This window comes from Octopus sinensis, linkage group LG8 (assembly GCF_006345805.1).
Source record: "Octopus sinensis linkage group LG8, ASM634580v1, whole genome shotgun sequence".
Classification (NCBI taxonomy): Eukaryota; Metazoa; Mollusca; class Cephalopoda; order Octopoda; family Octopodidae; genus Octopus; species Octopus sinensis.
The window spans coordinates 91,106,196-91,131,365 of NC_043004.1; the positions used below are offsets into that span (position 1 = coordinate 91,106,196).

Here is a 25,170-nt window from a genome sequence, read left to right on the forward strand (position 1 = left end):
CCCATCTCGATTCTCTCTCACACACTGTCTTGCAACACGAAATACCTCAAGTCTTTCATCCTCACGGCGCAGGACATTGGCAAATTTTCTTTATCTGCTTCCCCTCTGGCTAGATAGACCTGTCTCCTAGCTTCCTTCTGGCAGTCTGATACACTTCCCTGCTACCACCGTTCTTCCAGGCCTTCCAAGCCTGTTTCTTTTGTCTAATAGCCCTATCGACAATATTGTTCCACACCATGTTATTTTGGGTCTTAAGGGGACTTTGCACCAGCCACAGATCTGGTCAGCGGCTTTCAGCAGGTTGTCCCTCAGAAACGTCCAGTTGTCTTCTACCCCATGTGTAGCTATACCCCCTTCCACTTCGTCAAAGGCTTCAAGTAACATATCTCTAAATCTCTGTCATTTGCAGGGTCTTTAAGCTTCCAGACCCTTCTTCTCCATGTTGGTCGTCTTCTAGTCGCCCTCTTAGTCCTGATCCTAAAGTCACTAACTACCAGTCTATGTTGTGGGGTGCATTCTTCGCCCGGGAGGTTTGGCATTTATAAGCAGCCATCTTTCCCTTTTTCTGGCGAGGATGTAGTCGATTTGGCTAGCATGCCGGCCCGATCGATAGGTGACCAGGTGGCTTGTTGGTTTCCTGAAGTTAGTGTTGCAGATCATAAGACTATTCGCATCGCAGAACTCCAGCAGCCTGGTTCCCTCCTCGTTGCGGGAACCATAACGTAGCCTCCATGCACGCCATGGAAGCCCCCAGCATGTCGTCCAACATGCCCATTGAAATCACCAGCCACAAAGAGAAGGTCCCTGTCGTTCGTCAATGAGGTGGTCTGCAGTAGGGTGTCATAGAAACTGTCTTTCTGTCCATCGGGTAGCCCTGGCTGAGGGGCATAGGCCGATATAATGGTTGCTAATCTATGATGAAGCACTATTCTAATCTTAAGTATTCTGTCACTTACTCTGATTACCTCAATTACTCTATCTATCCATTTCTCAGCGATAAGTATACCCACGCCACCAACCCCGTCAGTGTTCCCTGCCCAGAAAATCTTGTACCTGTGTTCCTTGCCTGTGAGGAACCTAGCAGATCCTCCTCTCCACCTTATTTCTTGCATACAACATACGTCAACACGTCTCCGTTCAAGCATCTCGACTATCTCGCCAGACCTAAATTAATTAGGCATTATCTTGTAACAACAAGATTTTGGTGATGTGATTACTCTTTTACTTGTTTCAGTCATGTGACTGCGGCCATGCTGGAGCACCACCTTTAGTCGAGCAAATCGACCCCGGGACTTATTCTTTGTAAGCCCGGTACTTATTCTATCGGTCTCTTTTTGCCGAACCGCTAAGTGAGGGGACGTAAACACACCAGCATCGGTTGTCAAGCGATGGTGGGGGGACAAACACAGACACACAAACATATACACACATACATAATATACATACATATATACGACAGGCTTCTTTCAGTTTCCGTCTACCAAATCCACTCACAAGGCATTGGTCGGCCCGAGGCTATAGCAGAAGACACTTGCCCAAGATGCCACGCAGTGGGACTGAACCCAGAACCATGTGGTTGGTAAGCGAGCTACTTACCACACAGCCACTCCTTCGCCTATTGATTGTTTATTTTTAGAATGACATTGTAGAGTAGGTGTGAGAAGCCAGATCTGGCTGGTTTGAGCATAAAACAAGGATAATATTTGGGCTGGATATGGTCAGTTTAAATGCAAAAATGTTAAACTCTGTAAGGGTTGGAGAAAAACAATTATGATCTGAAGTTATTGCACATTAAATAGAGTCAAACTGAGCTTAAAAAGTGACTGAGTAATAGAGACATTGTCCCATATATGCAAGGAAGAGAACTGTGTTGTTATGGATAAGTCATGAGTATAGAGGTTGAGTGCTGGGTCAGAAAGTGACACAGTGTTCTGACAACAGAAGATATCTGACAAACCCTTATTTTATGCCATCACGACTATGAAACTGCAGAACTTTTACAATCAAACCCTGCTGACCAAATATATTTACACAAACACCGCAGACATGACACAAGGTTTATTTTGTTTGTTTTCTCTTCGAAAAATATGGATAAGAGATTGGATGTGAGCGCTTTCAACAAATATAAACAAGTGAAATAATGCACAGTTTATACTGTCAAGACACACATTGTCATTATTTGTTGAGATGGGTTAAATTTGTGCTTCCCTCTTTCAAACCCTACCCACAACTACACACAGTCACATAAATTAATTTATTTGGTTTTTATATTATGTTATTTTAGAGTTTTCTCAAACATAAACCTAACCTTAACCATGACCCTCTAACCTTTTGCACATACATTACAAATAAAAACAATATCAAACAAGTCAAATGATTGGAGTTGGGTTGGGTGGTGTGGGTATATTAAAGTAAACAAGAAATGATGAGGCAGAGCCAACAAGGAAGCTGCTACAAGACTGTTCACTTTGCTAAAAATAGTAGCCAATTAGAGGCTGTTTGGTAGCTTGCTTCCCAACCACTAGAGGCTGTTTGGTAGCTTGCTTCCCAACCACTTGGCTCTGGATTCAGTACCTGTGTGACACCTTGGGCAAGTGTCTTCTACTATAGCCTTGGGTTGACCAAAGCCCTGTGAGTGGATTGGTAGATGGAAACTGAAAGAAGCCTGTGGTACATTGTGTGTGTGTGTGTGTGTGTGTGTGTGTGTGTGCGTGTTTGTCTTCCAACACTGCTTGATGACCGGTGTTGATGCCTATATCCCCATAGCTTAGTGGTTCAGTAAGAGAAATCGATAGAATAAGTACCAAGCTTTAAAAAATGTACTGTGATCAATTCATTGCACAAAAAACTCCAGCATGGCCACATTCAAAAGACTGAAACAAGTAAAGGACAAATGACAGAAGATAATTCTCCTCAGACACAGCCCATTGTCATCACCATTTTTTTTAACATTCACTTTTCCATGCTTGCATGGGTCAAACAGAATTTGTTGAGGCAAATTTTAAATGGTAAGATGATCTTCCTGTCGCTATCACCTACCTGTTTCCAAATAAGGTAATATTTCCTCATGGCCAAATATTTTTTCAAGAAAGATTAAAAATGAAGGACACTACTATATGACACACACATATACACACCAAAAGTCACAGGTAGCAAGGTATGGACTGTAGGTAGGGTGAGGGAGAGTTTTGATGCTTGTCTCTGTCAAGTAGTTGGTTATCAGGAAGTAATTGTGGACCGATGCATTGTCCTAATGCAAACTGTTCTGTTCTTTTGTGATGAAACATCTTTCTGAATTCTTTCAAAACCTCAACAAAGTACTCTCTGTTGAGAGTGTCTGGTGAGATGGAACACAATGGATGTAGATGATGCCCTTGCTGTCAAAAAAGGGGTCCATCATGAGCTTCGTGGTGCACTTGCTTTGCCTGGCCTCTTACACCAGCAAAAAACAGAAGCTCAGCTCATGCAAATTAAACCATAAGCAGTCTGTAGCATTTCATAAGTTTCTGCAGTGTTGTTGCCCAGTTTAAGACAAAACTTTACTGCATAACAAGTTTCCAAATTATCTTCACATCCCAACTGCATTCTGCAAAGAAGTCATCTGTGACAAGCAGTGTTTAGTAGGGTGTGTTCAAAATGCTGTTACAGCAATCTCCTTCAATCTAGAACAACCAAAGTCGGCAGGTCAGCCATTAGACATATAATAATGATATGCTAAAATTATGAATAATCTAGGACAGTTATAACTGTATCTCCTAAAAAAAAGTCTCAAAACGTCTAGGAAAGCATGCATAGGCGCAGGAGTGGCTGTGTGGTAAGTAGCTTGCTAACCAACCACATGGTTCCGGGTTCAGTCCCACTGCGTGGCATCTTGGGCAAGTGTCTTCTGATATAGCCCTGGGCCAACCAATGCCTTGTGAGTGGATTTGTTAGACGGAAACTGAAAGAAGCCTGTCGTATATATGTATATATATATATATATATATATATGTATGTATGTGTGTGTGTGTTTGTGTGTCTGTGTTTGTCCCCCTAGCATTGCGATGTTGGTGTGTTTACGTCCCCATCGCTTAGCGGTTCGGCAAAAGAGACCGATAGAATAAGTACTGGGCTTACAAAGAATAAGTCCCGGGGTCAATTTGCTCGACTAAAGGCGGTGCTCCAGCATGGCCACAGTCAAATGACTGAAACAAGTAAAAGAGTAAAGAGTATATGCATGTATGTGTGTGCATGCATGCATGTATATATATATATATATATATATATATACAGGCTTCTTGCAGTTTCTATCTACCAAATCCACTTGCATCACTTTAGCTGGATTGGGGCAACAGCAGAAAAGAGTCAGTGGCCCCAAAGTACCACATAGTGAGGAACATCTGGTTAGGAAGCAAGTAGGCACATCGGTGCCTACTGCATTAAAATAAAGTAAAAACACTAATTGGACTATGTAAAGTTGGGACAGTCACTGCTGGAAAGTCTTTGATCATAAATCTACTCAATCAGGGCTGACACCTGACTAAACACAACTTACAGTGTTGTTTATAGTATAACTATGAAAAATATATATGAAAGAACAGGTCTTTTGATATATTGAGAAAAAGTGAGGGATTGACAAAGTAGTGTTTAGAAATTGTTTACTTAGACATATGAAAGAAAATAAGTCACCACAGGTTAGAGGGAGAGGAGATGATGTTAAAGGACAATTATTTATCACAATAACATACTAACAAGGATAATTACTGCTGAATTTGGGTGAGAAACAACTGTGTGATCCTTTAAATCAACAACAATTAGAAAAGGTTTTACTTCACAAAAATATATTTCTTTGTTTGTTATCTATAAGGGTATGAAGGTTTGTGAGTACACATATACATGTGTGATGTATGTGTGTGTGCCTGTCTGTTTGTATATATATATATTATGGAGATGTACTCGCATAGCAAGTGATTTGATCTGAGATTGTGTGCTGGAACGAAAACAATTGCAGCGTGGAAGGTGTTTGTAAGCCATTTAAGAAACACACAAAAGCCGTTCGATTCACTTCAACATTTAAGTTTAATTTGTCAAAATATTTTCGTCGCTAAAATCCGCGACCTGTTCACTGACAAAAATCCTGAGATGCAGCACGGATTTTTGTCAGTGAACAGGTCGCGGATTTTAGCGACGAAAATATTTTGATGACAAATTAAACTTAAATGTTGAAGTGAATCAAACGGCTTTTGTGTGTTTCTTAAATGGCTTACAAACACCTTCCATGCTGCAATTGTTATATATATATATATATATATATATAAAACAAGAAGGTTTACGAAAATAAACAAAAGACGAAGGCAGGTGGAGCACAAACAAACAAATGTATTAGTATAGCGCTCAGGAATAGAAATAGAAAGAGTCTTTTACATTTCGAGCCTACGCTCTTCGACAGAAAGATACACAGAAAAAAACAAGGAGAGAAAAATATATATATATATATATATATATATATATATACGTTTATGAATTTGTGTTGCAAGATTCCGTTGGAATAAGCAGAGCAAGAGCACACATGAAGACAGAAAGTATCACTGAGGAGGTCATAGATGTGTGACAAAGGATTTCCAGACAATGAGTTAGAATAAGAACAGTGACAAATGAGTAAAGAACGAATATAAAGTGCATGTGTTTATTTGGCAAAACAAAACAAAATGACCATGTCAAAACACAACTATATCTATATCTATATATATCCAAGCTCTGCATATCAGATGCTACCAGGCTTACGGGGTCATCGAGAAAGAATGTGCGCTGATTTGGGGTCTCCCACTTGATGGCATTACTGAGCACCAGCTCCTCTCACTGAGATAAGATTTTACTCAGTATTCTTCTAGCCATTGCTCATTGTCTCTCTCTCTCTCTCTCTCTCTCTCTCTCTCTATATATATATATATATAGAGAGAGAGAGAGAGAGAGAGAGACAATGAGCAATGGCTAGAAGAATACTGAGTAAAATCTTAGAGAGAGAGAGAGAGAGAGAGAGAGAGAATGAGCAATGGCTAGAAGAATACTGAGTAAAATCTTATCTCAGTGAGAGGAGCTGGTGCACAATAGTGCCATCAAGTGGAGTTACGATTTCAGGAGGACGATTGGGATCACGTGGATGAGAAAGGTGCAATCCAGAGAGGAGTGGGCAGCGTGCTGTGACCAGCGGTGTCAAATGGACACCTGACGGACTGGTCAGTCAAGGTGATCAAGGTGATATATATATATATATGTGTGTGTGTGTGAGTATGTGCTCCAGTATGGCCACATTCTAGTGACTAAAAAGTAAAAAAAATGGAATATCCCCTCTCTCTCTCTTTCGGAGAGGCACTGAGCACCTACACGCACATATACACACACGGCAGTAACTTCCACCTGCCAAATTCAATCACAAAGCTTCGGTCGACTCGGGGCTATAGTGGAAGACACCTACCAAAAGTGCCGCGCAGTGGGACTGAACCTGAAACCATATAGCTAGAAAGCAAGCTCCCTAACCACACAGCCATGCCCGCGATATATATATATATACACACACACATGAATACATTACTGCTCTAACTTTTAGAATGTACTGCTTTTTCAGATAATTGATCCACTGATGATATATATATATATAAATTGTGGAGGGAACATGTAGAAGGGGTAGACCCAGGAAAACCTGAAATGATGTGGCGAGAAAGGGTTTTTAGATGTTGGGCCTTGCGAACTGAGACCTCTGGCAGTTTGTTGTGCTTGAGAAGATGCATCAAACTAAAGAAAATCATGGTTCATGCATACAGGCATGTCCTCTACGTCCTTCTCTCAGCTGAGAGATCACAGTCTTGTGAGCTTGTGGGTGCTGCTGGTGCCATGTAAAAGCATCCATAACAGGTTCCGCATAAAAGTGACTGAGCAGGTGCTACATAAAAGCATCCATGCCAGTGCCATGTAAAAATGCCAATTGCTGGTGCCACATAAAAGCAGTAAAGTGGTTAGCATTAGGAAGGGCATCCAACCATAGAAGTCATGCCCAAACAGACAAATGGAGTCCCAGTCACTCTCAGTGTTGCCAACTTAAAATCAGAATTTTTATGCTAAATTTCAGTAGAAAAAATACCAAAAAAATGCTAAAAAATGCCAAATATGACAAAAAAATACTTAAGACTAATTATATCAAAAAGCTTAATTTTTGTTTACTTTCTTTAATTATATTCAGCATTGAGAAATAATTTCTTGAATTCCACTAATTTGATCACTTTCAGCTGCAGTGCCTAGGTCTTGACTTCTGTATACATTCAAGGTCCCAATCTTGTTAATTATGTATTTTGGAATATCGAAGTTTTTGAAACATTTGCCATATCTTTTCAGGCCATATTTTATAGACAGTATTGATCTAAGCATAGGAAGATGCATTTTTTTTTACAATTTTAATTTGATTACACCCATACTACTGAACAACTGTTCAACTTCTGCATTTGAGTTTGGCAATGTCAATAGATTAATGGCAAAATTTGCAACATCTCTAAAAGGATTTCTTCCAGTAGCATTCTTCCAGCCAGAATGCCTCAGTTGATATATTTGTCCATTTAACTAAATGAATGCTATTGAACTGAATTTCAATTGAAGCACTTTTTTCTTCATTTAAATGCATTGCTTCTAAGACAGGTAAAATTGGCTCTTTGAAATGCTGCAAAATATTCTCTACTGAAAGACATTTGATATTCCTCAGTATATTAATATTTCCTGGCAAACGGTGCTTGAGCTCTTTATAAAGGCAGAATAAAAGATTGTTGTGCTCTTTTGCAAATATTATTTTCTTCGGTGGCTGTTACAGTCTTCTTGATAATCATTTCTGCTATCTTTCTCTCGAATCTGTAGCTTAAATTTGGTTTAGGATCCAGAAATTTTTCAATAGAAACATCCGGATCAGGAGGATCAAATTCTACATGTTGGCAATACTATCATATTAGCAACAGATTTGATCAAGTTTGAAAGATCTTCAAGTAATTTTGTTTTGTCGACAGTGTTTGATTCAAACAGTTTATTCACTGCTTGAACATGTTTTAAAATTGGATGCAAAAATAAAAAGTAAAGGTCATTCCTAGAATCACAAAACATTTCATGTAACGTTTGTGCTGTAAAGCATTTTTCTTTTGTAGTTGTAGTTTGGAAGTGAGTTTGCATTTCAAACCATTGGCTCAAAATTCTATATACCGCTGGTTCTATTGACAGCCACCTAGTTGTACAAGAATTCACAATCTTCAAAGGCTTTTTATCATTGATAGCAAGGTAAAGTTGTTTGTAGGCATTTTGTCTTGTTGAAGAATGAGAGAACCATTTATAGGTTTCAGATACTAAAAATTCTAAATTCATAGGCAAGCATTCGGCACAAGTGTGGGATACTGCCAACTGTAAAGAATGACATACACATCTAAATAGAAGTAATGATGGAACTTCTTTTAATTTCTGGAAAACACCATTGTGGACTCCTATCATTACTCTAACATTGTCGGTTCCTATAGCCAGTAAATTTTTTATATCTAATTTCTTTTTCACTAATTCAATTTTTAAAGCATCTGCAATGCCATCTGCATCACATGTTTCTAAAGATACCATATTGAGATATGTATGTACCATTTTTTTGTGAGTGTCACTGTAATATATGATAACAATTCCTAACAACTCGTTTATCGATATATCATTGGATTCATCTAATAACAGGCTAAATTTTCTATCTCCTATATCAGAAATCAAATCTCCATCAAAATATGGAGCAACAGCATTTCTCACAATATTTGCACATTTTGTACGATGCAACTTCACTTTGGATATAATATTACTATCAGACATATAATTCTTACATAACTCTATCAAGTGATCACAGTTTATTAAATGATGAATGGCAATAAATAAACATTGCTAAATTTGCTTCAAGCATAAATGTTTTATCATTTTTGGCTTTAATAAAATTGGTAAGAGGAATTATTTGCTGTGGAGTTGATGCCTTATGTTTCTTTGCTTCACAGTGGCTTACTAAAAGAGAATATTTTGTCAACATATTACATCTACAATATCTGCAATGTGCTTTAGATTGGTCACTCGGTACTTCACACAACCACATAGTAAACACTGGCTGGAATTTTTGCTGGTACAACTTTGTTTTTTTCTTTGCTCATTATAATGTAGTGGGAAGCAAGAAAATAAATTGGCTGATTAGTAAAAATATAAAATTGAAAACACAACTTATCAGCTTGCTGCAAACAATTCTTTCATTCATCATTAAAAATTCTTAAGTTTGCTGCTTACAAATTCTTGAGGTGGAGAATACCGATTCAGGATGCAGGGTGGCCAACTTATAAATGGAAGAGTAAAATCTTCAGAAATCCTAAAACTGTGTTCTGATATAAACCTGGGAACATCATATTTATTTCGTTTTCAATCTTACATTTAATATCTATTGGTAAAACCACAAATATAACAACAATACTTGAAAAAAAAAAGAGTAAACAGATATATAAAGGGGGAGACCCTCCCCCACCCCATACTTCTATAATAAATATATAATCCAAAACAAGCATGAAAAAACACAGGCTAATTTTAAAACAAACCGAAAGTAAATCACTCGACCTGTCATGATAAAAGCTCATCACTACAGAATAAAGCATTGTCAGGACAAATTTTCATGCTTTCATTCTTTGCAACATACTCTTTTACTTGTTTCAGTCATTTGACTGCGGCCATGCTGGAGCACCACCTTTGGTCGAGCAAATTGATCCCGGGACTTATTCTTTGTAAGCCCAGTACTTATTCTATCGGTCTCTTTTGCCGAACCACTAAGTGACGGGGACATAAACACACCAGCACCGGTAGTCAAGCAATGCTAGAGGGACAAACACAGACACACAAACATATACACACACACATATATATATATATACATATATACAACAGGCTTCTTTCAGTTTCCGTCTACCAAATCCACTCATGGGGCTTTGGTCGGCCCGAGGTTATAGCAGAAGACACTTGCCCAAGATGCCACACAGTGGGACTGAACCCGGAACCACGTGGTTGGTAAGCAAGCTACTTACTACACAGTCACTCCTGTGCCTATTTACATATTTACATATTGAAAGAAAAATTCAACGAGTAGGATGGCTGTGTGGTAAGTAGCTTGCTTATGAACCACATAGTTCTGGGTTCAGTCTTACTGCATGGCACCTTGGGCAAGTGTCTTCTACTATAGCCTCGGGTCGATCAAAGCCTTGTGAGTGGATTTGATAGATAGAAACTGAAAGAAGCCCATAGTATACATGTATGTGTGTGTTTGACAACCGATGCTGGTGTGTTTACATCCCCCTAACTTGCATGGACAGTAGTCTAACCAAGTAAGAAAGGTCAGGCCTGGCCGAACACCAGTCACATGGGGAGAGAAAAGAGAGAGGTAAAGGCAGAGGGATAGAAGAATTAAGGAGGGGCGAGAGAAAAATGAAAGCGACCCAGTGAAGTGAAAGAGGGAAAGTGAGCATGAGGAGAAGGCCAGGAAATGTGAGAGAGGGGAAACAAAGGAATGAAGAGTGGAATGAATAAAGTGTGAGAGGTGAGACACACAGATCTGGGTTTCTGAATAGTAACCAATCATCAGTGTGTGACAATCACTGGCTAGGGATGAGAGACGATTCTGAATGCAAAATACTATATGCTTTTTCAAGTGACAAACCTTTGCTGATCTCGAAAGAGGAAAAACAAGCAATAATAAATCTCTAAGCAAGATGTAAACAGTAGCAGCATGACATCGTGAAGTATATTTTCCACCTGAATGTGGCTGACCCATGTGGGACAATGTTACTCTAATTTATAGCCCCAGGAAGACATCTCCTCCAGCTGGCTAATGACACACTGTGCCCAATCAGTATTTGCGAAGGGAAATCATCATTCTCATCTCTAGTCTGAGGTGATACACACGGAGCCACTTTTCTGGGTAGTAACCCATCATCAGTGTGTGACAATCACCGGCTAGGGGTTAGAAGTGATTCTGAACGTAAAATACTATATGCTTTTTCTAATGACAACCATTGCTGATCTCAAAAAAGGAGAAACAAGCGATAATAAATATGAGTGAGATGTAAACAGTAGTAGCTCAACATCGTGAAGTATATTTGCCATACATGTATATATGTGTTTGTGTGTGTGTGTATGTGTGTGTGTGTATATATACAGTGGAGGGGAAATAAATATTCGTACATGCCAAAATTCTTTATTTAATTTCTAATGAACATAAATGGGATATACCAATACTATATTTGCATACACATGCATAAACTAAAAATATGCAAAAGAAACTAATAAATTATAGTAACTAAGGAATTTATATTCAATTATAAATATTTAGGGGTGAAAAAAGTATTCGTACACAACATAACTGATAATTATTCAGTTCCACTTCAACCAATCTCTTCTTGTGGTTCTTAATCAATGACTCGCATGTTTCTTTAGAAATTTTTTCCCATTCTTCTTGACAAATTTTCTTCAAATCTGCAATGCATGTTGGGGCTCTTGAATGAATTTTAATTTTCAAATAATGCCACAAATTTTCAATGGGGTTCAAGTCAGGTGACTGGCTTGGCCATTCTAATAATTTTATATTGTGATCGACAATCCATTTTTTGGTAGACTTCGCCATGTGCTTAGGGTCATTATCCTGTTGTAAAACCCACCCTTCACAAAGCTGGAGCTTTTCTACATCATCTATCACATGTAAATTGCCAGTACCATTTGCAGAAAAACACCCCCACGCCATGATGTTGCCACCTCCAAACTTTACGGTAGGAATTGTGTTTTTTGGTGAATAGGTGGTACCATCTTTCCTCCGAAAATGGCTATGCGAATTTCGTCCAAACAATTAAATTTTCAACTCATCTGTCCATAGAACATTTTCCCAGAATGTGTCATCTCTATGCCTTTTAGTCAACAGTGGAGTTTTTCTAGAAGAGCGTGATTTCAGTTCATTCCTATGAAGTTCATTGCTGATTGTTCGTAGTGTAACATTAGTCCCTGAAGCTAGCAAATCTTCTTGCAACTCCTTTCTGGTGATCATTGCGTTTATTCTGATTCTTCGCTTCATTTTTCTTAAAGATCTAGGGGAAATCTTGTGTGGTGCACCGGATCTTATTCTATTTTCAACAGTTCCCGATTTTTTCATATTTTTGAATAAATGAAGATATGGTAGAAAATGGAATACAAAGGGTCTCTGATATTTTCCTGTAACTTTTACCTGCTTTCCACTGTTCTATAATTAAGTTTTTCACTGAATTTGTGAGTTCTTTACTTTTCACCATTATTACGATACTACTTTATGTTGTCTCAATGCTGAATGAGAAGCTAGCATTTTGACACTTAAAAATGACAACTGATGAGATTATTGGAACAAACGAGAAAGTTCTAGTAAAAAAAAAAATTATTTTAACAATATTTTGTGGCATAGAAAATCATAAATTTATTCTGTACGAATACTTTTTTCACCCCTAAATATTTATAATTGTATATAAATTCCTTAGTTACTATAATTTATAAGTTTCTTTTGCATATTCTTAGTTTATGCATATGTATGCGAATATAGTATTGGTATATCCCATTTATGTTCATTAGAAATTAAATAAATAAAGAATTTTGACGTGTACGAATATTTATCCCCCCCACCGTATATATGTATATGTACATATGCATATATACATGTATATATGTGTATATATATATATGTGTGTGTGTATATATATATATGTATATATATATATATATATATATATATATACATATACATGTATATATGTATATATACATGTATATACATATATATGTGTGTTTGTGTGTGTGTATATACATATATATACACATATATATATGTGTATATATATATATGTGTGTGTGTGTGTGTATATATACATATATATGCACATATATATGTGTGTGTATATATATATATATTGGGTTGTCCGGAAAGTTCGTGCCGATTTATTTATAGTAGCTTACCTTTCAACTTATTTTAGAACATGGTTGAGTCCATAAAATAGGATTTGACTACACCTCCATTTACAGCACAGTTTAAGCTATCTTTTCGTGGAAGAAGGTTTATGTTCCTATAACCTGTGTTAATTCTGTAGCCCTTTAAAATGGAAGATAAGAAAGTTCCTTTTCGGGACCTGGTACTTTGGGAACCAGACAAAAATTGCTGCAGCTCGGGGGGGGGGGGTACTCCCACCCTCCATATCCACCAGATATTGCTCCTTCGGATTTCCACTTTTATTCAGGTCTCTGCAGAATAGTCTTAATGGTAAAAATTTCAATTCCTTGGATGACGTAAAAAGATACCTTCATGAATTCTTTGCCATGAAACCACCTCAATTCTGGAGGTTTGTATTTGGTTGATTAAAAATGTAATGGCAAGTATCTATTGACCTTTTTTTTTCCTTTAAAAATCACCACAAACTTTCCAGACAACCCAATACAATGAGGACAACAATAAATCAACATTATTACAGTGGGTAAGAAGCAACATTATTACAGTGGGTGGTAAACACATTATTAGCTGGTGAATCACATTAGCATAATACAATTAATACAATACTTTCTAACTTATGTGTGCATATGTATGTGAAAATAAATTTATATATATATACTTTCACACACATATACACACATAAGTTAGAAAGTATTGTATTAATTGTATTATGCTAATGTGATTCACCAACTAATAATGTGTATACCTATTTCTTTACTACCCACAAGGGGCTAAACACAGAGAGGATAAACAAGGACAGACAAACGGACTAAGTCAATTATATCGACCCCAGTGTGTAACTGGTACTTATTTAATCAGGCGGCGAGCTTGGCAGAATTGTTAGCACGCCGGGCGAAATACTTAGCGGTATTTCGTCTGCCGCTGCGTTCTGAGTTCAAATTCCGCCAAGGTCGACTTTGCCGTTCATCCTTTCGGGGTCGATAAATCAAGTACCAGTTACGCACTGGGGTCGATGTAATCGACTTAATCCCTTTGTCTATCCTTGTTTGTCCTCTCTGTGTTTAGCCCCTTGTGGGTAGTAAAGAAATAGGTACTTATTTAATCGACCCCGAAAGGATGAAATGCAAAGTCGACCTTGGCGGATTTTGAACCCAGAATGTAACGGCAGACGAAATACCACTAAGCATTTCGCCCGGCGTTCTAACGATTCTGCCAGCTCACCGCCTTATATAATGTGTATACCATCCACTGTAATAATATTGATTTATTGTTGTCCTCATTATAGTTGTTGTTGGTCTTGCTGTCATTTGTGTTTTAGAAGCCAATGTAGTATTTTAATAACTGAAATACAATGATATGCCATTAAATACTGAGTATTTCACCCTTGAGAGTCAATATCTGGTGTTGAACTGTTGATAGGTGAAGTGACAGAAATATTGTATGCTTCAATGCAAATTATACTGAACTGAATGAAACTCTGTGTTTATTGAATCTGCTAGAAATAGCAGCAAAATCATCTTCCAATCAAACCCTACTCCCTTAAAAAAAGATATGTTGACTAATGTGGTTCCTGGTTTTCTGTGCATAGGTAAAAACAGGATGGCCATGTTTGGAATAAGTCATAAATCTATTTGATCAGGGTTGAACCAGTGAAGGAGCTTATGTGTAGACATATTAGTTTCAAATTTTGGCACATGAGGGGAGGGTGTAAGTCAATTATGTTGACCCCCAGAGCTCAATTGGTACTTATTTTATCAACACTGAACAGTTAAAAGGTAATGTTGATCCTGGCGGAATTTGAACTTAGAACATACAGACAGACGAAATGACCATAAGCCTTTTGCTCAGCATGCTAACATTTCTGCTGGCTCACCACATTTACATGTAGTTATATTACCAACTAAATATAGTTGTATCTTCCTCAGTATATCTCACTTCTGCTGTTTTAACCCTTTCGTTACTGTATTTATTTTGAGATGCTCTGTGTTTCTTTCAATTATTTTAAATATAACAAAGAATTTAGTAAAATAACTTAGTTATCATTCAGCTAGTGTTAGGAAAGTAAATTGTGACTAAGGCTTGGTGGAATATTTTACTTCAAAACTTATGAAAACAAGACATTTGTACTACAGAGCCAGAGCCGGTTTTGGCCGGGTTAGTAACAAAAGGGTTAAACAAGGCCCATATCAAATAGTGAAAGAGCTTCTAATATAGTCACTTGACCTTACTGATTCAACCAAATCACTCTCAATGAACTCCCTACTGTGTTTATAATAAGGGTCACATTAGTCAGAGATAGAAGATATAAGTAGTAGCTTGGTTCTCCAAAGTAACAGTCAAATCTTCCTCAATAAAATCACTACTTATTAAGGGTTACAATTAGATTAATTAGATTAATATTAAGTACACATGATCTGTGCACATTTCATAACTGTGCTATAGTTTGATCCAGTTTAGTATTCACTGGGATAGATGGAACAACTAGGTTCTAGGAATACACACCATCAAAAATATGCATAGAAGAACAGAAACTGTTGCACTCTGATTGCGTTCACTTGTCCTTGCTCTATGCTGCTGTAGCGAGACCGACCAATTTCTATTATGGCATATTGGAGTCCACTAGCCTTTTATAGGCTCAACACACTAATCTGTAATGACTGGTCATCTTATCTATCATGTGAGTTTGGAACATTTGGTTGAGTCCTGTATTTTGAATGGTCAAATATTGTGTGGGATATGGTTCTTGGATCCAATCTTGTTGTGCGTAATACATTCTAAGACAACTAACCTAAACCATCACTGGAGCCTATGTCCACCTATATATTGAGTTAACAAAACCATTATTTGCAGAGGTGTGAGAGAATTTCCAGGAAAACAAGACATGGTATTTCCTGCTGTTATAATGAAGCACACGTAATCAATGACAGCCAGAGCTGAATTATCCAAACAATGGATGAACTATACATGATGTGGGTTTTTTTTGTCTGCAGTATTATTTAGCAGTGGAATAAAGTGAACACACAACACGTTATATAATGGTATGAAAAATTCTGTAATAAAACCATGAGAAACTTTACACTGGTACAGCTAAACTGCCATCACTAGAATATATGGATGTATAGAAATGAACTAGCCAAAGGAGAGAATGTAAATATGTCCCGAGTGTCAGACTGTATATTTCATCATGTGTGTGGTACGCTCATAAGTAGGCAGAGACATGATATTTGAGGGTCATTCAGATAATTACTTGTTTCACAGGATAACTGGCTAGAGCTGTCTAGGACAACATAACAACAGTTAGAATGACTATGAACAAACACAGAAGCTTTACTTCTCGTACAAACATTAGAAATAGCAGTCAAATCTCACTCAAATCACACCCTACCAACTTAAAAGTAGCAATACATGTCAATAAGTTGATTCTAGCAAAAATATGATTGGAAGATCAAGGATGAAATGTCCTTAATCACAGTTAGCCGGGCTCAGAAATCATTTAATCAGATTTGACATTATAATTTAACCTTTTCAACAAGAAGGTCCTAATGTCTTATTCTTTGTAAGCCTAATACTTATTCTATCAGTCCGTCTGCTGAACCGCTAAGTTACGGGGATGTAAACAAACCAGCATTGGTTGTCAAATGATGGTGGTGGGGACAAACACAGACACACAAACATACATACATACACACTTGTATATATATATATATATATATATATATACGAAGACACTTGTCCAAGATGCCACATATATATAGAAGACACTTGTCCGGGATGCCACACAGTGGGGATGAACCTGGAACCATGTGGTTAATAAGCAAGCTACATACCACACAGCCACTCCTTTATATATATATATATATATATATATATGAAAAAACAAGTAAAAAATAGAAAATGCTAAAATAATTTTATAGTGAACATTTCAGTACCGGTTTCGGTCATTTTGAGACCTTTTCAACTGTAACGATTAAATAATTAAATTTAGAAAAATTAGAAGAAAAGTTTTTTTAAAAGAATATTTCTATAGTAGTGTTCAGATTTAAGTGGCATTCTGCCTTTCTCTGACTCCTTTGTTTGCACTTGTGTGTTCCAGGTAGTTGTGAGTTCTTGGTAGGGTAGTAGAGGGAAGGCTGGTGAGGAAAGGGGGGTGGGAGAATCTGGGAGTGCCCTGATGGTCGTATTTTGAATGGTCAGTGGCGGCTGGCAGTCTCAGTTCAATTCAGGAGAATATTTATATTGACAGGCTTGTTTATAGAATTAGCGTAGGTGTTATACTAAAAAACATTAGTGACAAACTTAAGGGGTAGGGGGTGGAGAAGAAGAAGAAGAAGAAGAAGAAGAAGGAGAAGGAGAAGATGACGATGATGGTGATGGTGGTGATGATTATGACGACGATGATGATGATAACGATGATGATGAAGAAGAAGAAGAAGAAGGAGGAGAAGGAGAAGATGGTGGTGATGATGGTGGCGATGATGATGATGCCGATGATGATGATGATAACGATGATGATGAAGAAGAAGAGGAAGAAGAAGAAGAAGAAAAAAACAGAGAAGGGAGAATATGAATGGGTGTAAATATAGCTATGAAGGGGCTGATTAGTAATGGATTCTATGGAGTGTAGTATTTGTGTGTGTATATATATTTTTTTCTTTTATTCTAAAGTTGAGGTATATTAATTGTTTGTCGTGGCTTGTATTTTGTAATAAAGAGATTTTCTTTACTTATTCGTTGTCTCCAGGTTGTATCGTCCCTAAATTGGTAGAGGGGGAAATTCTGAAGTTTGGTGTTTTTTTGTTGGCGCAAGTATCTATGTGTTGGCTAAAAGCTATTTTTCTGTTTTGGGGAATTTTTATCTGGGATCTGTGCAGGGCCATTCGTTTACGCAAACCATTTTTTGTTTGGCCTATGTACTGCTCTTGACACCCGGAGCAGGTTAGTGAGTATATTAGGTTCTCCGAAGCACATGTGAAGTTGCTTTTCACTGTAAAACGTTGTCCCTGTTTGAAGGAGAAATCATCATCATCATCATCATCATCATCCTCACCATTTTACATCCGTTTTCCATGCTGGCATGGGCTGATATAAATGTGTGTGCGTGTGTGTATTTATCAGGTCATCCCATAAGTTCTGTCCAAATTTTAAATAAAGAAAACAAGTGATCAAATGCTATATTTAATTGAAATTTAATCATCAATGTACTTTCCCTGATTATCTATGACTTCCTTCCATCTGTTTACAAACTTTTTAATCCCATTAATGTAAAACTCTTTTGGTTTCAAAGTAAAGAACTATGAAATGTCAGTTTCGACCTCCTCCTGGCTTGTGAAAGTTGTGTCCCCCAAATGATTCTGTAAACTACGAAACAAATAGTAGTTTGAAGGAGCAAGGTTGGTAGAATAAGATGGATGAGGAATTTTTTCCCAACCAAGCTCTTCGATCTTCTGTGATGTGATCTTTGCAGTGTGGGGGTCATGCATTGTCCTGATGAAACATCACTCCTTTACAATTCAAAGCTTGGTTCAAATGCTCTAATTGCTGACAATAGACTTGAGCATTGATTGTTGCATTAGGTGGTAACAATTCCACCATGAAGTTCCCTTCTCGGTTGTGGTTGAGATTTTTCTCTTTTACCAACCCACTGTTTATAATGATTAACATTTTGATAGAAGATCCATTTTTCATCACCAGTCACAAGTCTATCCAAAATGGGTGAAATGAGTTCACGAGAATGGAGAGAAGAGCGGATATCAACTCGAGATTTGCAGTTGCTTTCAGACAATTCATGAGGCACCCATTTTCCAAGTTTAGGAGCCTTTGCAAGAAGCTGTAGATGATGAACAGTTGTATGGTTTGAACTAAGTTTTATTGCCAATTCTTCAACTGATAATGCAGTATTTTCCTCAAGTAATGCCTCAATGAGCTTATCATCAAACTCAACAGGACGTCCTGTTCGATCTTCATCTTCAAGGCTGAAATCTCCACTTCCGAATTTTGCAAACCAACTTCTGCAAGTTCTTTCATTCAAGCATTCTTTCCCATAAACTGAGTGTATGTTTCGAGGGGCTTCGGCTGCAGAGTTTCCTTTTTGTACTCATAAAGGATTATGTGCCTCAAATGCTCTTTGGATACTTCCATGTTAGAAAGGGTTTTAATCAAAGAAATTTTAATTCTGTTATTCTGTAAAATATCTAATTGGTTTAAATGTACACAAATGCATAAAAATAGTTTTAAATTCCATTAGACATTCCAAAATACTATTAAATTTCATTCAATTTTAAAAAAGGTAAAATCGGACAGAACTTATGCGATGACCTGATATACACACACACACACACATATTATATACATACATAGGGATGCCACTTGCTAGAGAGTCCTTAAGACTAGGGTCTGAAGAAAAGTTGTAAAGCTAAGCACTTTATTGACATGATACTCAGGGTAACCCCATAGACCAGCCATATCTATCTTTATCTATTTACATATGTACCACTAGCCACTACACATTCTTTATTTTCTCTCCTTGTTTCTTTCTGTGTTCCTTTCTGTGGAAGAGAGTAGGCTCGAAACGTTAAAGACTTTTTCACTTCCCAAGCATTATACTAATAGATCTGTTTGTTGTCTACACCACCTGTCTTCATCTTTCAATTTTTTGTGAATTCTCCCTAGATACATAGATACATACATACATATAATGTAATATGTAATGTAAATATAATGTAATATATAATGTAATATGTAATAAATATTTTCTACTCAACAGATCACACTCCATTTTTTAAAATATTTATTGTATTTATATCATGAGCACATTATCATTGTTTAGCATCCGCTTTCCATGCTGGCATGGGTTGGACGGTGTAACTGGGGTCTGGGAAGCCAGAAGGCTGCACCAGGCCCAGTCTGATCTGGCAGTGTTTCTACGGCTGGATGCCCTTCCTAACACCAACCACTCCATGAGTGTAGTGGTGCTTTTTACGTGCCAGACGAGGCTGGCAAACGGCCACGATCGGATGGTGCTTTTTACGTGCAAGAGAATTTGTCTTATTGTTTCATGCAAATTTGCAAACATTGTTTGTAACAAACTTTTTTTGTGAATGAACAAATTTTACCTACCACACCAATTGTATTTTTTTTGTAATTCTTTGAAATTCTATTCACTTGGACATTCTATTTCTGTTGTTCCTTAACTACCATATTTAACTGCTTATATTTCTTACCTTAACTTGTTTAACTTTATTTACATCTTTGGTCAGTTTTTATTTTATACCACCACAATGATCTTCAAAGCCAACTGAAACAATGACCAATGATAATCTGAACACAACAGTACAGCATGTGTTATTTGAACCAGCTCCTTATGAAACTTCTTATCACTGCGGCAGCTGGTTCTCCACTTTCTCTAGATCTGACTAGTTTGAATATAAAAAGGGCAAAATATTTTGGCCAGATATGGCCAGTTTAAATGTTAAAGGGGTAATACACCAGCTGTACTTGTAGTTGGTTGTCTGTCATAGGTTGAAGCTGACTGTTCTATTCACCACTGCCTTACCCTGCTGGTGCTCAGGGTTCAGCACTAACTGCGACCATCAGCTGCAAGCTGCCTGTGTGCAGAGCTCTTGCTAACAAGAGTGCAATGAGCTTGGTCAATGATGAGGTTGCTCTGAAGTAGCAGATCACTCACTAGATAATACCCAATCATTGTCTGATGGTACAGATCTTCCAGTTGGTCACTATAATCTTCAAGCCACTGGTCTAGAACTCCTCCACCTTGTTGGCTATCCAACGCCCTGCTGCTGGACACCTTAATTGTATCCCTTGCATGGGAGGCTAAGGGACTACTAGCACCTGCCCAAGGTGCCACCCCAGAAGGGGAAAGTTACTCTCCCTTTTACAACCTGCCACTGAAATGCATGAAATTTTGATACAATATAAAGGACATAATCAAAATTAATATGCACAAGGCACAGGAGTAGCTGTGTGGTAAGTTGCTTGCTTACCAACCACATGGTTCCGCGTTCAGTCCCACTGCGTGGCATCTTGGGCAAGTGTCTTCTGCTATAGCCCTGGGCCGACCAATGCCTTGTGAGTGGATTTGGTAGACGGAAACTGAAAGAAGCCTGTCGTATATATGTATATATATGTATGTGTGTGTATATGTTTGTGTGTCTGTGTTTGTCCCCCCAACATCGCTTGACAACCGATGCTGGTGTGTGTACATCCCTGTCACTTAGCGGTTCGGCAAAAGAGACCGATAGAATAAGTACTGGGCTTACAAAAAGAATAAGTCCTGCGGTCAAGTTGCTCCAGCATGGCCGCAGTCAAATGACTGAAACAAGTAAAAGAGTAAGTCAAATTTTGCAACACCACTACTTAACATATGAAAAATGACATCGTTTAAATGGCAGCCATTTTCAGCTTTACATGCTCATGCTCTTTCCAAAATTTACACCATAACCCCCTCAAGAGTTTCAGACCCCACTTCTCTGATTTCTCTTTTGATGTTCTTCTTCAGTTGCACCAGGGTCTCCGGTTTGCTGACATAAACCCTCTCTTTTAGGTATCCATGATTAAGACCTTTTTATGCCATTCAAAATAGACCTCACACATGGTTCCAGCAAGATGAAGCAACTGCTCATAATGCAAGAGAAGCAATGCAGTTCCTACAGCAGTGCTTTGGAGAGAGAATAATCTCCCACTACGCCAATGTCAACTGGCCTTCGTGTTCCCCAGAAGTGACTAGCCCAGATTTTTTCTTGTGGAGATACCTAAAAGAGAGGGTTTACATCAACAAACTGAAGAAATTCTATATTGTAGAATTGTATTAAAAAGAAACATGGGAACAGGCAGAGAAAATCTGCCTTTTATCATAAGAGATATACATACATAGATATGTTAGAAAGTTAAAAGTTATGGCTGGTCATAGAATGACCAGTCGTTTACACCACCAAGCACTTTATAAGTGCAAAACCAATGGTCACTCTATGACCAACCATAACTTTTAACTTCCTAAAATAATATATTACTGCTCTGATGCTTTAGAGTGTGCTTCTTTTTGGGATATATGAACTACTGAGAGTGTATATATATATATATATATATATATGTGTGTGTGTGTGTATACATATATATATAAATTTGTGTATATGTACATATATGCATATGTGGGCCTTTCTGTGTGCATGTGTATTTGCAATTTTGTATTTTCTCCTTGTGTAACGTGTTTGTTATCCACAATGCAAACAAGTCTAACTATCAAATGGTGATCGTTTTGTTTGCAGTCAGCCACAAAACCATGTCCAGGCTTTCTCGATATATCTTCACAAGTTGGGTGATCTTTGTCAGCAAAAAGATTTATAACTATGTCCAAATTATTTGTTGCTTGTCAGACAAGGGGATTATAATGTTGCTCAGAAACATGTGAGCCCAGCAACACAAGGGGCACATTGATATAGATATATCTGCCTCCTTGCAAGCATGGAAAAGTGGAAGTTAAGATGCTGATAGTGATGATTATACCTTTGCCAAATAAGGATTATACCTTAGTCAAATAAAAGTTACATTGTTGTCAAGGGATCCCAGGTTAACTGCAGGAGATTTGATCGCAATATGTGTGTGTGTGTGTGTGTGTGTGTGTGAGTTCGTGTGTATTTTGAAAATGGTTTTGAGGGATATATAATCCTAGCAGATATAGTGTTCACTCTTATCAGTTGTCAATGCTGGCTAGCCATAGTGAATGTCGATGAAACTGAAGTTAGTTAAAATTTACTATACTCGGTTAATACTCACTTGGTAGATCCAAATGTCCTTATAAGGATTGCATAGTTTCCATAGATAAAAAAAATAATGAAATTAATAAAGATCAGGAGAATGGAGATTTGCAAATCTAAGTTTTATTATACAGTTATGACATCATTCTTTGTCAAGACCTATGTGTGTTTCCACTGCTAGCCACTGCACACTGTTAAGTGTGCAGCTGGTGTTAATTATTGGTGCAACTTCATCAGAGTCTATTATTACTACTAATCGGATATCATCTGAAAGTAGTATGAGCTTGACCAAAATTATTCCCTTATCTAGTGTTAGAGCTACTATAAATAATCACATATCTCTTGATCTTTATATTACCCTAGTTAGTCAGGAATTTATTGCTACATTTGGTCTTAAAGTAAGCCAATGTTCTTGTATGTTCCTGCAAGTTCTTAATTCAAATCCTTGCTTGCCATCATTCTACTAATGTACAATAGTATTCTTATTTTTAAAAAAATTTTCCAATTAATTTTTGGTTTGTTAATGTTATTACAATTATTAAACTATGAGTCTGTTGCTTTCCTGATGAAGTTGCACCAATACTAAACACTGAGATACACACTTAACAATGTGCAGTGGCTTGCAGAGGAAATGTGCGTAGGTCTTGATGAAGAATGATGTAATTAACTGTATAATAAAACTTGGATGTGCAAATCTCCATTCTCCTGATCTTTATCAATTTCATTATATATATAACTTTTACACTAACCCTACTGTTAGACTCATCTGCCCTTCTAAATCAGACCTTGGTAGGATAAGCTTATCATAGGTAAGTACATACCCACAACTAAGAATGTCATTAAGCTTAAACTATGGTCTAGTTCATATAAGGAAACTGACTGGTTTACTAAAATCCCAGATAAAAACAAGACAAGATTCATGCAAATCGACACATCTAACTATTATGCTTCAATTAATCCTCTCCTCTTAAATAAGGCACTCATGTTTGTTATGAGAAACTTAGCACTTACTAGAGTAGAAGTAGATATTATTTTAGCAGCTAGGAAATCAATTATAAAATTTGAGGAAGAGTACTGGGTGAGAAAGGACAGACAAAAGATATTCGATATAACTATGGGATCAGTAGAGTCTGCACAGGCAACAGACATAGTAGGGATGTACATTTTATTCCGCCTGTATAAAGAACTCCTAGAAATAGGAGGAGGCCTCTACAGAGATGATGCACTTTTCACCCTGTTTAACTCCTCAAACTGGGACAAAGAAAAATATAGGAAAAATTTCTTAAGGTTCTTTAAAAACATAGACTCAATGTCAACGTGGGTGACACAGCTGGGTATCAGGATAGGAGTTATGGTTTGACAACCAATATAGTTGAAGAGACCCCGAGGGAGATCCACAGTTGGCCTGGAAGTAGTGGATATGAATCCTAAAGGGCAAAGTGCTCAGGGTGTTTTCTCTGTTGAGAGGACTGATAGTTTAGAAGAAAGGCAGGAGAATACAAAAATCACATCTAGAGTAGATGAAGTGGATGATGATGGAAGTTCTAGAACTATTAGTTGTGACTGTGTAAGGTACAGGGTCTTTCTGCTTGAAACATAAAAACATCGTATACAGATGTAAGATTACCCCAGAGAATAGGGAATATTTCTATATAGGAGCTAGCTCATGTTATATTAAGCAGAGAATTGCCAATAATTTAAATTCGTTTAGAAATAGAGACAAAATGAATACTACTGGTGTTAGGAAGTTAATTTGGGCACTATAAGATAGTAACAAAGTATTTTTGAGTGCTTGGGAAATTACTAGTAAAGCAAAACCTTATAGAATAGGCAATAATAGATGTAACTTTGGTGTGGAAGAAATATACCAAATTTTCTTTCTAAATATACTATTATAAACACTAGACGAAAACAGGCTATGAGATGTCCACATTGGATTAAATATATGTTTAAACGATTTAAAGAAACATAAATTAAATGCCAAAACATTCCCAGGTGAAGAATGCACCCCACAACATACGTTAATAGTTAGCAACTTCAGGATCAGGGCTAAATGGCTTCCCAGAAGACGACCAGCATGGAAAAGAAGGGTCTGAAAGCTTAAGGATCCTCTGAATGGACAGAGATTTAGATACAAAATACTTGAAGCTTTTGATGAAAAAGAGGAGGATATAGCATCACATAATGTGGAGGACAACTGGAGGTTCCTACAGGACAACTGTTGAGAGCCACTAACCACATCTGTGGCTAGTGCAAAGTCCCCTCTCAACCTAAGGGAACGTGGCGGTGGAACTACTGGAAACTGTAGTCAATCCATGGCTGGAGAGGGTTGCTACTGGAAGGTCATATGTGTAGCAACAAGATTCTGCTCCTAACCATAACTTA

General features: G+C 37.5%; 1 protein-coding gene across 1 annotated transcript in view; it reads right to left on the reverse strand.

The window, feature by feature from the left end:
- The window catches only part of LOC115215194 (hillarin), a 126,384-nt gene that overhangs the window by 92,183 nt on the left and 9,031 nt on the right, over positions 1-25,170 (reverse strand). The window lies entirely within an intron of this gene.